General features: G+C 38.2%; 1 protein-coding gene and 1 long non-coding RNA gene across 2 annotated transcripts in view; both read right to left on the bottom strand.

Annotated features, from left to right (window-relative positions):
* LOC126377438 (uncharacterized) overlaps positions 1–18,591 on the bottom strand; it is a 216,285-nt gene that overhangs the window by 33,185 nt on the left and 164,509 nt on the right. The gene's annotated exons all lie outside the window — the stretch shown is intronic.
* LOC126377342 (uncharacterized) overlaps positions 1–18,591 on the bottom strand; it is a 149,332-nt gene that overhangs the window by 33,185 nt on the left and 97,556 nt on the right. Inside the window, exon 4 of the mRNA XM_050025047.1 lies at positions 9,030–9,068. The gene's annotated coding sequence lies outside the window, so the exon portion shown is untranslated. The remainder of the gene's footprint in view (positions 1–9,029; positions 9,069–18,591) is intronic.

Here is an 18,591-nt window from a genome sequence, read left to right as displayed (position 1 = left end):
CGTGCTTGGTTTATGGAAACAGGCTCGTTTATGGAAATGTAGCTGTAAATTATCCAAAGGAGCTACTTTAAAAAACAAAAAAAAAAAAAATTTTGTATGGCGGCCATCTTGTTTTTCCGCCATTTTGTTTATTTTCATGGGCGATTGGATTTAACCAAGATTTAAATACGTTTTGTGAAAGAAAAATTGCTCCAAAACAAACATAAAAAAATATGCGGTCGAATTGACCTCCTCCTTTTTTGAAGTCGGTAAAAAATCGAGCCACTTTTAGCCTTATTTTCAAAACCTTATATCTTTTTGTTAAATTGTTCTGTTTAAATATGTAATAAATTGTATTAAGTACCTACTAGTTAAGGTTCGATGGAGCTGGCGGCATGTTTTATGAACAAAAGTTCCTAAAAAAATAAAGAGAGAAAAAATGTGTTTTTGCGATTACAAACCAATTTGCAGTTGGTAAACGAATTGCGACCTATGTCGATGTATGGAGAAAATAGTTTATCAACGGCAAAAACGGAACGTTCTTTAGATTATCTTTGCGATGTGATGAGCTGGAGGAGATTTTTAAATTATTATTATTATTTTTAAATTGTTTTTAACATTTTGTGTTGTTACAACTGTGGGAGCCGTGGTATCCCAGTTGCTAGAATGCTTGCCTCTCACTTTGAGGTCGCAGGTCACATCCAGCACAGGCCTAAACCAATGATTGTCGAATTTGTTTTCGAATTCATGTTTGGATCATAAATGATTATCACGTGCTCTGCGGTGAAGGAAAACATCGTGAGGAAACCCACATTCCCGAGAAATGCATTTTCGGAGGTATATGACCCTAACCTCGGGTTAAAAACTGAAGTCCGACAAACTGTTATCCGACAAGATTTTACTTCGGCAATATGAAAATCCGACACTTCTTTATTCCGACAATACATAATACATTTTTGTGATATGTCTCTACCGGGATTCGAACCCGGGATCTCGGGATCATGAGCCCAACGCTCAACCACTGGACCAGGGAGGCCGTTAGAAGAAGATTTGTGTCTAATAAACAATTATGAACAAGACAGACAACATCCGTAGTAATTGATATTTTAACAACAGCTTCGAGTTTCCGTGGGAAGGGAAGACGGTTTTTTTCTCGACAGGAAGGTAGCACCGGTTGGCCCGTTACACAGCTACGTAAACCAGGGACATCTGTACTTTAGCAGTGGAAACAGGAAATTTTAAAAGCCTTGCAGTTACACTTACATAAACTCACGCCCGTAAATTGGAATGGAGTGGGCAGATCCACAAACAAAAGACTTGCAAATGAATTGTAAGGTGACAAATCGGGTCTGACTTTGCTATCTGACGTATCTGACTTTGTATCTCGAATCTATATAAGTTAAGACTATTCGCGAAACCCACTGAACCAATTTGCATGTGCTCTTTACTCTTACAATCTGTATTGCTCCAAGTCTATACACAAGACTATAGGGTAAAAATGTACCCAGACGAAGCCGGTTTGCAGTCTATAATTATATTAATATATAGAACTTCAAAATAACCATGTGGTACGACCCGTTATACGGAGATGCGTCCATATTTTATGCGCGCACGCACACGGCCGCGCGGGCTCGCTACACCGATCTCAATAAAACTTTATTGTGGTTAAGTGCAAACATGCAGGGATGGCAATTTTGTTTTATTTATTTAACACAGTGGGTATTTATTTAACTGAATTGACGACTGATGTTTACTGTGGTATGGTTACCATAGTCGCGCCACCAACAAATTGTACGCAGTTGTATAAACGCTAGCACACTTCGAATGGTGAACTGCATAGACATAAACGTAATTTTATTAATAAAAATACCACATTTTAAAAATAAATACAGATATTTATTATTAGAGGATGCCACAGTATCATTCCAAAAACATTTTAAAAAAACTAGCACAAAATGACCTAACTGAAATATATAAAGAACAAAAAAGTGCTACGATATTCAATTCAATTCATTTATTCAATTTTATAACCTGACAACACATAAACCAAATCGTTATAAAACAAGTAAATATTATTATAAGTAATTCTAATATTAAAAAAATAATTTTGAAAGTGTCAGAATACATGTGTGACAAAATTAGAAATGATTAATATTACTGGAATTATGCGGGTTCATTTTACACATCTTCTTACATAAGCAGTCAATGAGTAGGTATACCTACGTAGCAAATTAATAGGTATTTTACATAATGGTAATGTTGTCATTGTTAATAAATAATATCTACATACGTTTTTTTGGTGGCATGACTGTGGTAGCGTTACCATGGAGTCCTAGTGAGATAGGATCTTTAGCGCAATCCGGACACTTCATACAAAACACCTCGCTTTACACAGACACTACACATTGACGTTATCGTATACGCGCATCTGTGTGTGAGACGTCTGACGCCCATATGAAGACTAAAGTAAGACCGAGGGGGGTGAGGTAAACCTAGCTCAGCCGGTGGGGAGCGGAGAGTTGCCGTTCTATGCGTAGTATTATTCCTTACTCTATGCCTAACCAAACTAGCTTGAGGAGCTCGGTGGCGCAGCGGTAAACGCGCTCGGTCTGCGATTGCTGAAGTTAAGCAACTTTCGCAAAGGCCATAGGATGGGTGACCACAAAAAAAAGTTTTCATCTCGAGCTCCCCCGTGCTAAGCCGTTGGTCCCGGCTGGATTAGCAGTCGTTAATAATCACCAATCCGCACTGGGCCCGCGTGGTGGTTTAAGGCCCGAGGCTAGAAAACAAAGCCCATATGAAGATTAAAGTAAGACCGAGGGGGTGAGGTAAACCTAGTTCAGCCGGTGGGGAGCGGAGAGTTGCCGTTCTATACGTAGTATTATTCGTTATTCTATGCCTTTAATTAAAATTGAGGCTGTATTGGAAGACAGAATACAACGACATAGTCTCAGAACCGTATAATGTCCGTTTTATTTGGTTTTCGATTACCTACATCTTAAGTATGGAAGATATTAGAGACATTAAAATGTAATCTTGTGTGAAACGATAGGCTATAAAACGCAAATGCAAATTTCTTGATTTTATCTTCTACGTCCTTTAAGTTAGTGACATACCCCACGATGTATTCTGCAATTCAACTGCAACGGAACCGATTTTGCTGTTGGATTGCAGTCAGGACAGTGGGGATAAAATGGCCACATCGAAGCAAGTCATCTAAGAAAGCAATATTGCTATTTGACATTTAATTTTGTTTGCATTGCGCACTTACTTTTATATGCGCAAATGTGGCCATTTTAACCTCCCTGATTTATATGGATAAAAGTAAGTGCGCAATGAAATCAACTGTCAAATAGCAATATTGCTTTCTTAGATGAATCGTTTCGATGTGGTCATTTTAACCCCCCATCATCATCATCAGCCGTATGACGCCCACTGCTGGGCATAGGCCTCCCCCAAGGATCTCCACGACGATCGGCCCTGCGCTGCCCGCATCCAGCGGCTTCCCGCGATCTTCACCAGATCGTCGGTCCACCTTGTAGCGGGCCTACCCACTGAGCGTCGTCCGACACGTGGTCGCCACTCCAGAACCTTTTAACCCCCCAGTTCACTGAATATAATATGATATATTATGATAGACTCGCCCTGTCTATCCTGGAAACCACGTGATATCAATTATCCAAACATAAGTTCAAAATCACAGACTAATCCAGTGGTTTAGCGCCCGGACGGGATTCAAACCCGTGACACTGACATGTAAATCACGCGTTCACCGAACTGGGCTATCGCAGATTGAAATGTATTCGCTATATTTAAGGCTTTTCGGCTCGGGTGAATGTCCTGAGCCGAGACCTAATTCTGGCTACTGATGCATTATGTATGAGGGTTTCGGCTTAATCGCAGATTTGTGTTCTGGGCTTGTAGGTCAGTGGTCCTTTGTATTCGCCGCCGTTACTCACTGACTGACAAAGAAGAAGAAATGGCTTTCCAGGCTACGTTTGTCAAAAACAATATACTTAGATGGCGCTGTAAAGATTTTCCTTTGGTTAATCTTTTAGTTTCACGGATACAGACATATGCATCTTTTATATATATTCAATATTTTATCTTTTGTATTTGGGTATAAATGTATGTTTAAGTAGTGATATTTATTTAAAAAAAATAAATAAAAAAAAAAATAGTTTATTTCTTAACCTGTTACACTTTAACAAATATTTTTTTGGTTACTCCTTTTAAGTAAAAAATATACCTGTAGTAGGAGTATCCGCTCTTCCAACAGACATTATTTAATACCAGATTTGACAAAATGAAAAATGAAAAATAAAAAAAAGAGAGAAATACCCACTTAGATTAACACAAGTCATTTTTGTGTGTCACTCTTGTGTGTCACTCTCTCTTCCTATTTTGTATGGATGTGTGTGTGTGTGTGTGTGTATGTGTATTTATTTATTATAACAATTATAATTATGTGTATTATTATTATGTAGTTTATGTAGTCGAAAGTGTATTTTTATATGTACACGTATTCCCATGCTGCGCTATCCCGCTATATCACATAATATTCAATATCTCCTATACTTAAAGGTTGCCTGGAAGAGATTGCTACTTAGCAATAAGGCCGCCTATTGTACTAATTCTATTTTTCTTTTGTTTTGTATTTTGTTTTTTCCTGTTTGTGCAATAAAGTATTTGTTATGTTATGTTACGTATGATTACCCTTTTTATTACACCCAGACACAATTACATCTTCTAGCTATTAGCAATAATAATTATAATATATTAAAACACTCATTGGTCTCAGGGTTTAACAATTCATTTGTGCAATCATGTGTTAACCCAAATTGTGCAAATCAATTTATAAATAAATAAATAATAATAATTATTATATTATCAATAATGTGATCCAAATATCAAGTAACAATTATTTTTATATCACGTTGGTCTAACATAAAGTTCGGTGAGGTGTGGTTTCTTTATCTTGCGATGGATGTACATCTGACTACCTCAATTGGGATAAAGTCATATTAAGGATTTAATTTTGCAAAATTCCATCTCAGTGAGCACCTACGACCTAAAAGGGACCCCACTGTAAATTTGAGACCCCTAGCACTTGCAGTTTCTGGGATTTTGAAATGAGTTAGTCAGTGTCGTTTCGCTTTTATATTCAGGGTGTTAATGACATCGTAACGAAAACTTTGAGGGATAATTCACGCTATGATCCTGAGTTGATATCAAGAGGAATTTTCCGTCGCAAAAGTATTGAACGGAAAATAATAAAAAAAAAACACTAAAATTTTAATGAATTTTGCGGCGGAAAATTACATTTGTCTTAGAATCATGAATCATTCCCCTCAGTATTCGTTACAATGTCGCTATCCAAATAACAGTTTGTAGGCCAAAACGCAAATAGTGACCACACGACGAACAATTAAAAGCTGGAGCGCTGCCTAGACCGTTACCACCCACAATTAACTCGAATTAGTCCCTCATCTCAATCAATTCCGGGTAATTCTAGCCAAGGTTCAAGTTATAAGCGTAGGGAGATATTTTACACAACTAATTTTCATGTGATTTTTATTTTTATAGCACAAACCCGTGCTTAGGGAAATTATCTCTCTTTGTTTAAAGAGCTTCGCTCTTGTCGGTTGAGTAATCGGAATTCCTCTATTCTTCCCTTCTTCTACTTTCTGACGTAGGTATGTCAAAGTTAGTATAGCGCGTTGGGCTCGCGATCCGGAGGTCCCAGGTTCGAATTCCGGTGGGGACATATCACAAAAATCACTTGGTGATCCCTAGTTTGGTTAGGACATTAAAGGCTGATCTCCTGATCGTCCCAAAAGTAAGATGATCCGTGCTTCGGTAGGCACTTTAAGCCGTTGGTCCCGGTTACTGCTTACTGATGTAAGCGAGTAGTCGTTACATGAGCCATGTCAGGGGCCTTTGGCGGCTCAATAATAACCCTGACACCAGGGTTGATGAGTTTGGTAATTCGAGGTGAAAACAAGCCACACGATAGAAGAAGTATAGCCACCAAAAGCGGAATCGTTACACAAGCAATCCCAGGATAATAGTATACTCGTAAGAAACAGTGAAGTGGATATTTAATTCAAATTCTTTTTAACACTTTTATGGATACTGGCCACTAGTCATTGAACTTTCATAGCTAATATTAGGATAATTGGGATCGTGATATTGCATGTAGACGTTCTGTCCGTGAACTTGTTAATGTTGTTATGACAACAGTAAAGAAGCGTATGCCTTACACCAAACACCTTCCAATCCAGGAAGAAATTAAGTCGTGGCAGGTTATGTCGAGATACATCAGGCAGGATGCGTGCTGCTGCCCAGTTAAGTGGTCCAACAAACTTTTTATGAGATCTCAATAAGAACCACTGGACACGCAACTACATGTTATACTATCTACCAAACGACAGTAGTAGTTAATAGGAGGCTGAGCTGTAGTAGTAGGTTGAGCTGTAGGCCATCTACGGGGTCCACAGGTGGCGGATAATGGAACGGCCGTCAGATATGATGGTTAGCTGCGAATATAAAAATAAGCAGTCCCCGACCAAACAGCGACAGTATTAGCAGAACGTAGTGGGTAGCTCACTGGGACGGGCTAACCTATAAAATGCTACTTAGGTTCTATGACGATCTTGTGACGTAGCGAGTAGGCGCCGCTACTTCAAAAGCGCACTCCTGATGCCGGGCAGCAGCGGTATCAGTGCTGGTTGGAGGCCGAGGAAATGGATTCTCGTAGGGCTCTAGCTAGAAAATCGCCGATTAAGAAATTGGTCGGTGTACTGCGGAACAAAAGGCGATTGGGGCAACCACCGTTCTACACGCCCTATTTATGGAGTAATGAAAATGGAGGCGATTACTCCACCGACAAGAGCGCAGCTCTTAAATAAAGAGAGAGAGACCACACGACAGCTGGATAGTTTGACATGAACATAATTTAATCGCTGATAGGCAGGTCCATCTCTTTTTATAATCCGCACTAAACGTTTTGCCTCTTCCTTTGCGCGAACAGTAAAGGACTGGAACTGTTATAATCTGGGAGTCTTCAAAGCTAGAGTGAATAGGTATTTGTTAAGTCCAGGTCGTGTTCTATCAGGAGGTGAAGAATTTGACGAAGAGAAGAGAGGAATGGCGATTACTCCACCTAACCTAACTAAGAGCACAGCTCTTAATTAATGCGAGATATTATTATTTTGTATACTTTTTACGCGTTATTTTATTAAGTCTCAACTCAGCAAAGAATGGTACCTTTACCTTTGTATTTCATTTCAATTAACACAAAAGGTGTCTGCACACAGCCTTAATGGCATGTTAAACACATTACAGTAATTATAGTAATGATAGTCGACCTCCAACCAAGGTAACGCAAAGAAAGTTACACAATAACTGTAAAACCAATGTGAATTAACACTTAAGGCGAACGCTCACCTAGACGAGTCGTAGGAGCCGCACGCACCTACCGAAGTCACCGCTATTTATTTATTTATTTAATTAATCACAATTTTCTTTTTTTATAATTTTCTCGTTTTTCACAGGGTTCACTGACCTAACCAAAAGATTTGATAATTCCGGTTTTTTACAAAAGCGACTGCCTGTCTGACCTTCTAACTCAACCGGTACGACGTTTCAGACAACAGGCCTGAGGGTGCCTAGTTGAGCGCGAACTTTGGCTTAGGGCGTTGTCTGAGAGGAAAAATATTTGAAAGAATTAATCGACCCTAGTGGGTCGATAGCGATAAGCGCTGATTGAGGGAAGTTGAGGGTCGGTATCGGGGTATGCATAACATCGCAATGTTATGTTTTGTTAGATTTGTATGCGTCGCGCGCCTGTCTACGTTGCATAGTGCGGTTCGTGCGGTAAGAATTGGTGCGCGTTCACCTTTAGGCGGTTATGACACTTGAGCTTTGAAGGTTATATATATTGGCGGGTTATGTTGTCAATAGTATGTATACGATAATACATAAACAGCTATCTTAAATACGGTCCACTGCTGGGCATAGGGCTCGCGTCATCCATTGGGAGTGGTAAGGAGCTTTGGCTTTTTTCATACATTTGGCAACGTCGTGACTTTCTGAAATCTAAATGTTTAGGCTTCAATTTAGAAACGTAGAAAGGAACGTGACAAAGAATACTGAAATAACCCAACTACAAAATATGTTCTTTGCGGTGACTATATTTATAAATGTGCAGTTTTAAGTTTTTGTTCCTTTCACTAATCTTTTCTTAATCCTTATCTTCTACCACAGACTAACTAAGAAGATTGTAGAGAAAGAGAATTCATGTGAAGATAGCATCTATGACTGTCTCGAGCTCCTCCGTGTTTCGGAAGGCAAGTTAAGCCGTTGGTCCCGGCTGCATTAGCAGTCATTAATAACCATCAATCCGCACTGGGCCCGCGTGATGGTTTAAGGCCCGATCTCCCTATCCATCCATAGGGAAGGCCCGTGCCCCAGCAGTGGGGACGTTAATGGGCTGGTGATGATGATGATGTCATATGGTTTAACGATTTTGTATTCGGTTAATGGCAATAGGCTCGCTCCCTATTACACGAAACTTTATTATGTAAAAAACAATGACCTTATTAATTATGAATCGACCCGTTAAAAAAACACCTTTAACTATGTGAATTTTACTGTTAAGTAAGAATATACATACATAAACATAAACAGCCTATATAAGTCCCACTGCTGGGCACAGGCCTCCCCTCAATCAACCGGAGGGGGTATGGAGCATACTCCACCACGCTGCTCCAATGCGGGTTGGTGGAGGTGTTTTTACGGCTAATACCCGGGACCAACGGCTTAACGTGCCCTCCGAAGCACGGAATCATCTTACTTTTTCGGACAACCAGGTGATTTAAGCCTGAAAAGTCCTTACCAAACAAAGGACAGTCTCACAAAGTGATTTCGACAATGTCCCCATCGGGAATCGAACCCGGACCTCCAGATCGTGAGCCTAACGCTCTAACCACTAGACCACAGAGCCTGTCTGATCTGTTAAGTAAGAATAATAATTAATATTCTTTTACCTTATAAGCCGATGCCCTATGAAAGCGTCCAGCTAGGATCTGAAACAAAACAATTTATAATAATTACTTAGTTTTAATATCGAAATAGTGGGCACCCATTCACTTCATTTATTACTTTGTAACATACAAATGCTGTATTATGACTGTCTGTTAGACAAAATAAAATAACTAATTAAAAATAATAAAGGAATGTGCCGCCATCATTGCCCTCTGGTTCGCCCGGGGTTCTTTTCTACAGCCTTGTTTGTCCTGGCTAAAAATGTGACAAAATACAGTGGGGGATTAAAATCGACTCAAGATTTGATGCTCAATAACTAAATCTACATAGTCAGGACAAACACGGGCGTAGAAAAAGAACCCCGGGACAGAATTTGATAGAACTTTCCCAGAATCACAGGGTAAGCATAAGCTTTCATTGCATATAAGTCTCATCAGTGGAGGTTCTTGGACCAGTTTCGTCCATTCTCCTTTTATTTTTCATTTCTAAACCAAATATCATCACGCCTGTATCCCCGAAGAGGTAGACAGAGGTGTGTAGTAAAACACCCATTCCTCGAAAGCCATGTTTAAGTCCTATGTAATAGGCAGAGCCTATTGCCATTAACCGGGCTCAAATCATTCAATAATTCAAACCTGAATTCAATGTTATGTTGTGAAGGAAATAAATATTTTTATTATTGTATGTCTTTTTCATATCTCGGGCCAATGGAGGCCCGGACTTTTGGAAGGCGTGCGTGGGGCCGAAGCCAACACGTAGAGGCCCCTTAAGACAGTTTAATCTAAATGTGGTGTGACACCAACCATTATTAATGAAAAATGTATGAATGCACTATTAAATTATCTGATGACTTTATTAATGTATCAAACTTCTGTAAATATTAAATAAATTATCTTTTCAATTTGAAAACTTAATAGTGGTTATTAACCAGTTCTAAATATTATATTATGTAGTTTTGTTTAGTAAAATAAAATATTTTTTTTAACATAAATAATATAACATAAGCTCGCGACTATACTCCAATGGGGGTAGTCAGAGGTACATCTATCGTAAGAAGAACTAAGTGCCCACACTTCACCGGGCTTTCTGTCAATATTTGTTTAAATGTTATTTATTGACAAGTGGACAAACATAAGTATGCACATATAAGTTGGTTACCATAACGTAACACCGTGAGGCATTACATAAACAAACACATTAACAAGGCCTTTGACCTAACTGTGTGGTCCAAGATGTTCTATAGGAGCGGGTAATCAAATCAAAATATACTTTATTACTTTAAGAGTCATCATTAATTTAATCACTTCGTGATCCCTAGTTTGGTTAGGTCTTAGGACATTACAGACTGATCACCTGATTGTCCAAAAGTAAGATGTTCCGTGCTTCGGAATGCACGTCAAGCCGTCGGGCCCGGTTACTCTTTTTTTTTTACTTTGAATAATACAATTGGGTCGTGTACTAGGTTCAAATTAATTTATGAAATTCTGATTACTAAATATAGACAGATATAAAACTAACGAAAAACATTTTCTTTTTTCTATTTGATTTATTTTTGAATTTCGATCTAGAAAATCGTAATAATAAGTTTGACATTTTGTCACATTTTTCTATGACGTCACGGTGTGCTTTTTCACATAAATTCCAAAGTAATTTCGTGTTTTGACGTTTAGTAAAAAGTAACTGATTTGACTAGTAGGAAACTATTACTCTTTCTTACACTCAAAAGAAACACATAACATAAACAATTACTTACAAATAATTGCTAAAAAAGGCGGCCTAATTGCTAAGATAGTAATTTCTTCCCGGCATCCTTTAGTAGTGGGATATAATTTCAGTAAATGCGTATCTGAAGACGAGGTCTATAGGCAATAATAGGACAGTGTAGCGTATAGGCTATAACTACTCCCCAGCAGCCTATAAAAGCCTATAAGCCTATAATTTGGCCCAGCAATGACTGACCCACCGTTAATGAGATACTGCCCGATATGTGGGCCAAAGGTCAGCTCTTGACTTTGCTTCGGGTGATAGTGCTGTGCCGTTATGGCTAACTGACTCGCGTAAGCCACTCAAGGCGTTTGAGTCGACTCGAGATTTATTTATATAACTTGTTCTTCTGTTTAGAACATCTATTTTTTTGACGTAACTTATTGTAGATTTGCCGCAGATGGCATTAACTACTTGGCCGGAACGTATTTACAATAGCACATAACATTGTCTCCCTAACATTATCCCGTTTCTCACAGAGTCCACTTACCTAACCTGAAAATTTGACAGGTCCGGTTTTTTTACAGGAGCGACTGCTACCTTGACCTTCTAACCAGCGAAGGGAAAGCCAGCCCAATACAGGTTAGGTATATTCAAGCTCATACTCAATATTCCTTATTTGCATACCATGATGGTGTACAAGTTTGTAAGTTACATATGAGTTTCACATCACAGACCCTTTCGGGCACAACAAAATAGAAGTTTAAAAGAGAGAAGGAAGCTTTTCAAATACTTAGTAACATCAGTATCGTTAAGGTATTTACTAGTGTTGTAGTAATATTGTCAATTCATAAAGTCGGATTTAGCGGTTTAGATTCCAAGCAGACATTGGCCCCGATTCCTGCAGACACCTCCTAATTTTATTTTAAGTTATACCCGTCACTTTCTTATCCGCCGAAAAGGAGAGGGACAGATGATTGGCAACAAGTTAATTTTAAAATGAATGAATAACCCGTGCGAATAAAATAGGCATTTCGCTGGTATGGAATCCGTTTGACGTGTTGTCTACTTAATTATGTCCGGTTATTGGCCGATGTAAAATTTATAGACGGTTGTTTTAGATTTCTGCTTAAAATTGACGTGTGTTCCATAAATTTTATGCCTGTCGATTACCCGTCCCTTTCGTTTTCAACGGATAAGAAAATAACAGGTATAACTTAAAATAAAATTAGATGGCGTCTGCAGGAATTAGCACCAATATTTAATTAAAAATTCTATTTAAAAGGTTTTCTAACCTAGTGACTACTGTTTACTAGTCTCATTTTACAACTTTTCTATATTTTTATTTTAGTCTTCATATGAACTGTCGCACAAATTGGAGATGTCCTTAGGAAAGGTTTAGTACGGTCTTCTCTGAGCCGGCGTGCGTGTATGAAACGATTGATGAATGTGGAGGAAGCAAGAGAAGTGTGTCAGGAACGAAGCAAATGGAATTCCATGGTCTCTGCTTGCCCCGGTGGGTTTAGGTATGTATGTTAACAGTCGAAACTATGAATTATAAAACTGAGTCAACTCGGCCTCACTCAATTGACACACAATTCCCCTCCCTACAGCAGGGTGATTCTAACAGTACGTACAGAACAGGGTGATTGCAATAATTCTAAGATAGTTTGGCCGTTGTCTGAGAATCAGTTCGTATGTTCGTTACTAGCGGAATTATCTTATTATGTTTAGTGGATTGAAGTCAACTATGGTATTGTAACCGGTCATTGTTTTAGTAGTTAGTGCCGTACCCGAGAATGTTCCCAAAGTCGGAATGTTCCTGTTGAAAACTCTTTAATAAATTCAAATTCAAAAATATCTTTATTCAGTAGGTAACATAGTTACACTTTGAATCGTCAATTTTACATAACGAACGTCTCATCCGCCTAAAACTACTGCAGCTTCTCACAACCTGTATAGCCGGGGAAAAGAAGCTGCAAGAAAAACCTCGGCACAGGGCCCTAGACGTTCTTTAAAAAAATAAAAATAAACATAAAACATAAAATATTGGTATACAATTGAGTAATTTAGCTGCCTAATATCAGTTCTCAGACAATTAATCCCATGCATTCATATCTTCTAAATAATCACTAACTTTATATTAACCTTTTTTGTAAAGTTTTTGTTTAACTACTGTCTTAAAACAGTTGAAAGTATAATAGTAACTGGCTGCTTTTTATTCAAATTGTTTTTTTCTTGAAAACTGATCCTGTCTGCGTAAAGGCTAGGTAATAAAGTTCTTTTTATATAGCTCATGCGCCATTTTACTGCTGGGAATGTTCCCAAATTAGGAATATTCTCGGAACGTTGGTTAAATACAGGTATTAGGTATTATTAACCTGTATTGGGCTGGTTTTCAGACCCCGATACCGACCCCGCCGGCGTGGTTGACGATTTCCTTCAACCAGCGCTTATCGCTATCGACCCACTAAGGTCGATTCATTCTTTCAAATATATTTCCTCTCAGACGACGCCCTAAGCCGAAGTTCGCACCCAACTGGGCACCCACAGGCCTGTTCTCTTAGCGCTCCCCATTTGTCCGGCCAAGTAGTTAATGCCATCTGCGGCAAATCTACAATAAGTTACGTCAAAAAAAAAGCTGGTTTTCAGTCGCTTCTGTAAATAACCGGACCTGTCAAATTACAGGTTCAGGTTAGGTTAGGCGGACTCTGTAAAAAAACCGGAGATGATAATAGCCGGTTCGCACCACGGTCCGAACCGCTTTCGGTCCAAAACGACTAAGGATCCGCAAAATGAGGACAACAGGTCTGAGGGTACCCAGATGAACAGGAAGATGTCTTTACAACCACCGATTAATCTTCCTAACGTTTATACTAGCAATTTGATTGATTCGGTGATAAAATGGCGTTGGTAAAACTTTATCTGCCATCTGTTGAGTGTAACATTGTCAAGTCCGCTGGAAGAACATACTATATTATATTATTAAATTTATTATTATTATTTTATTTTTATATTATTTGGAGAACTTACAGACTAATTATACATTAAATGAACTAAATATGCATGAGATGATGCCAATAACAAGTTCCCGCCAATAGAAGACTGTCATTACAATACAATACAAAAATAAATTCTAGATTAAGTAAATTAAATTCATCTTTTTTGGGGTTATGTATACGTTTTTACAATAAAATACCAGATAATATTTAAAATTTGTCAGAGAATAAATTTAAAGCTCACGTGAAGCTTACTTTATGTAAAAAAGCTTCATCATCATCATCATCAGCCGTACGACGCCCACTGCTGGGCATAGGCCTCCCCCAAGCATCTCCAAGACGAGATAAGATTAATGATTGATTGATTGTACAGAAATAAAAATATAAAACAATGATAAAAATATACATTAAGGAAAGACATAGATATAATACATACATAATTGGTATAATAAGTCACTAATTAAGTAAGTTAAGATAAGGAAGAGCCAAGCCTCCTAACACAGACTTTCCCAGTTTAAAGGGGGGCTTGGGTCAACTAGCATTTAAAAGAAAATATTGTCTAAAACGAATAAAGATTTTATTTTATTTTATTTATTTATTTATTTATGATTACTTAAATGATAAAAATGTCTGGTATTGAATGTGTTCCTCTAGTTATTAAATTACTTGTAATGTGTACCATTGGTTTTTAAAAGATGTGTTGCTGTTGCAGTTTCTTGCCATTTCTTCTCCTCAGCCATAACACCTTGCGAAATGACGTAATTTCAAAAATGTTACATTGACCTTCAACAAGTTTATCCATGATAATTACGTTGAACAAATGATTCTGATTTCTGATACAAAAACACTCTTTTGCATTTAAATCATATTAAAATACATTAGGAATTATAATTAGATAGGTAGTACAACAGGTGGCCTTATTGCAGAAGTAGCAATCTCTTCCAGACAACCTTTAGACAGTGCAAAATAAAAGCATACCTAGATAAACTATATAGAGGTAGAATTGATCATTTCACGACGTGCTCGGTCATTTCATGAAATGGTCATATTTCATGAAATTAGAGCACACGTTGGTCACATCATGATGTAGGTTGGCCAAATCAATGAACACAAAACATTTAACGATGTGTAATTAGGTTTTTCTGCCAAATACATATTCTTCTTTCTTCTTCCCTTCTCTCTTTTGGAAAATGCAAATAAATTACGCAAATAATTGACACCTCAGTGTTTTTTTTTCACGTGACTTGTTGTAGATTTTAAGAGATGGCGTGACGACTTGGACGCTTGCCGGAGGGACTGGCCGGAGTACGCACAGGACCGCGAAAAATGGAAGAGGAGGGGGAGGCCTTTGTCCAGCAGTGGGATCTTGTAGGCTAGATTAGATTAGATTAGATTATTGTAGATTTGCCGCAAATGGCATTGACTACATGGCTGGATACTCAATTGACAGCTTAATCGTCTCAATAATACCATATTATGATTATCTATCAATCCTTTCAAAGTATAACTTGACGCCTTCAGAGTCAGCTTTAAGAATTTTGCAAAGATACACAAAGTCACAAATGCTCATTGTCAGTTGTGACGAAACATCGAACAATCGGCGCTAAATGTGACGAAAGTGACAACTGGCGGCGATGGGGCAACGCTATTCATTTGTTGTATAAAACGACGACTTCATTCACGGCGCTCTGGTGCGAAAAATTAAAAAAAAATCTAGCAAGAAAAGTAAATTGACTGAAATATTGTCCCATTAATTAAATTATTTTATCAGGTTGTTTTCTGTGACTTGTACTTTACCTACCGCATTGTCTGTTTACAAAAAGTGAATTGGATAATGACATAACATAACCATGGCATCACGCGCCCAAGAGGTGTATAGTACATCTACTATTCGCCAGCTATGTTTAAGTTCCATGTAATGGGGGGTGAGCCGATTGAATAGACACAAAAAAAGACAAAACATCATATCAAATTTCCACTGAACAATTACAAAATAGCAAGACGGATGTTTGCCGAAATGATTATAAGGCGGTGGTGGACGTCCTGAGATAAAAGGGCCTCACTCAGCACAAGTCGCGGCGTGAACCACGACGCTGATATTATGTGGACTCTGTTGGATGATGCACGAACATCGTGCCATTAACCGAACACAAATTCGTTAAACCATATGATATGAAATGATAAAAAAATGTATAGATGGCATAGAATTCTTTTTCTCTACAAAAGTTTTTAGTTAGTCTGTGGTAAACGAAAATTAAGATTAACAAAAGATTAGTGAAAGGAAGAAAAACTTAAAACGGCAGATTTATAATAGTTACCGCATAGAATATATTTGTAATTGGGTTATTTCAGTATTCTTTGTCACGTTCCTTTCTACGTTTTTAAATTGAAGCCTAAACATTTGGATTTCAGGAAGTCACGACGTTGCCAAATTAGTTTATTTTGTGTAAAAATACATCGAGCCTTTCTATAATTTGAGCCAGTTTGAACTAGTCGAAGGCAGTTATTTGAATACATTATCGTTTGTAAAATTATTTCTTTTTAATGACTGATGAGAAATAACTACCTCATCATCTCCCTAGCCCTTTTTTCATTATCCCGGTTTTCACAGGGTCCACTTACTTAACATGAAGATTTGACAGGTTAGGTTTTTTACTACTGCCTGTCTAACCTTCCAACCCGCGAAAGGAAAACCAGCCCAATACAGGTTAGGTCACATACATCCGAATATGCATAACCACATATAGAAATAACTACCTATAAAGCTTCTTCTTCTTCTTTTCAACCACAAGATCGTGATTTTTCTGAAACGTACGCGCCAACTGAATGTTAATAGATTACTTTGAGGTTCTGAGTGCGTCAGGAGATCTTGTCAACATTCGTTGGTTTATGAGATATTGGCGTACAGTTATGAGCAATATAATGTACCCACTTTAGGACTCTGTCGCACTAACATATTTGACATTTAGTGAGACTTACAGTTCAATTTGTCAAAAAAGTTAATGTGACATGGTACCAAAGTGTATACATATTAATGCTCGTGACCGTACATAATCTTATCCAAATATCAAGCACACAATTATATAAAATTTTTAATAATTATGTACCCGAGCAATGAGAAAATAAGTAATTATCGGCCATCTTTTTTTTTGGGAAACGAAGCGTGGAAAGTCCCACCTTGCAATCGCTCACGTCGATATGTAAACAATCGTATCTTGTAGAGCTCGATTTGAAGTAGACAAGTAATACAAATAAAGAGTATAGACCTTAGTAATTTTCGGCTAGTTTGCTGAGGTCAAAAGTTGAATAGAATATTTTTAGTAAAAAATGAATGATTGTGAATAAGTTTTTCGTTACTATACGTGATGGTGTTGTTTGCAAAAGTTTTTTTTTAATGAAAGTTTGTTTTCGTAATAAGTATGTTTCTTAAAGAAATAAATTGCATTTTTTTTGTTTACGTTTGTCTAGAAAGTTTATACTGAAGTTTAAACTTGTTAAGGAACTATTAGGGACATTTTCACAATGCCATAAATATACCTCTATAGATATCTACTAATTAAATTTATTCATTTTTAAATATTACAGAAGCACGGCATTGTAGCAGATTATTGCATGAGACGGTGGAGACATATCACAAAAATCACTTTGTGATCCCTAGTTTGGTTAGGACATTACAGGCTGATCACCTGACTGTACGAAAGTAAGATCCGTGCAGGCACGTTAAGTTGTTGGTCCCGGTTACTACTTACTGATGTAAGTAGTCGTTACATGAGCCACGTCAGGGGGCTTTGGCGGGTCAATAGTAACGCTGACACCAGGGTTGATGAGGTTGGTAGTCCACCTCACAACCCACACGATAGAAGATTGCATGAGAATTAAAATATGACAACAGAACGTAGTTGTAACATGGTCCCGCGGTACAGTCGCAGACCGCGATGAGGTTATCTCCGAATAGCAAATGTTTTCTTAACTGTAGTCATGCCCTTAAGGCACTAGTGTGAACATAGTAACAGTCCTTTCAACATCCCGTTAAGCCCTGTCTTTGTAGATGACCTGAAGTTAGCTACGTCTGTGATTGCTAACGAATTTGGGTTCGTAAGGTCAAACGCGCCTTCAGGGATTGCTTAAGAATTTCGCGTTGTATGTTCGATGTATGTACTGTACATATAGGATCGACCGAACGGCCTCTGTGGTCTAGTGGTTGAGCGTTGGGCTCACGATTCGGAGGTCCCGGGTACGAATCCCGGTGGGGATGTACCACAAAAATTACTTTGTGATCCCTAGTTTGGTTAGGACATTACAGGCTGATCACCTGATTGTCCGAAAGTAAGATGATCCGTGCTTCGGAAGGCACGTTAAGCCGTTGGTCCCGGTTACTACTTACTGATGTAAGTACGTAGTCATACGAGCCATGTCAGGGGCCTTTGGCGGCTCAATAGTAACCCTGACACCAGGGTTGATGAGGTTGATAATCCACCTCACAACCCACACGAGAGAAGAAGCTGGTAATTGACATAATAGTAGGATGTAATTCTCGTGTGTTTTGTATAAAGTATGTTTGACTGATTGATTGTCTTATCAAAAGTGGCTGCACGTTGTTTACTAATTACTTATTAATACTTATGTCTTCCACTTTGGGAATTACATTCTTTTTGACGCGATTTATCATAGATTTGCATTAACTACTTGGCCGGACAAATGGGCTGATGACTCTCAGGCGAGGTGGGTTCATGTATTACCTTACCTCGAGTTGTTGATGACCTGACCTACAGTTAAGACACGTTTGTTGATTGCTAACATATTTGGGTTCCGCGGGTTAAACGTATCCCCGGGCGGTCGGCGTGCCTGGTCCTCTAATGGT

This window comes from Pectinophora gossypiella, chromosome 23 (assembly GCF_024362695.1).
Source record: "Pectinophora gossypiella chromosome 23, ilPecGoss1.1, whole genome shotgun sequence".
Classification (NCBI taxonomy): domain Eukaryota; kingdom Metazoa; phylum Arthropoda; class Insecta; order Lepidoptera; family Gelechiidae; genus Pectinophora; species Pectinophora gossypiella.
This window is presented reverse-complemented; position numbering and strand designations above follow the sequence as displayed.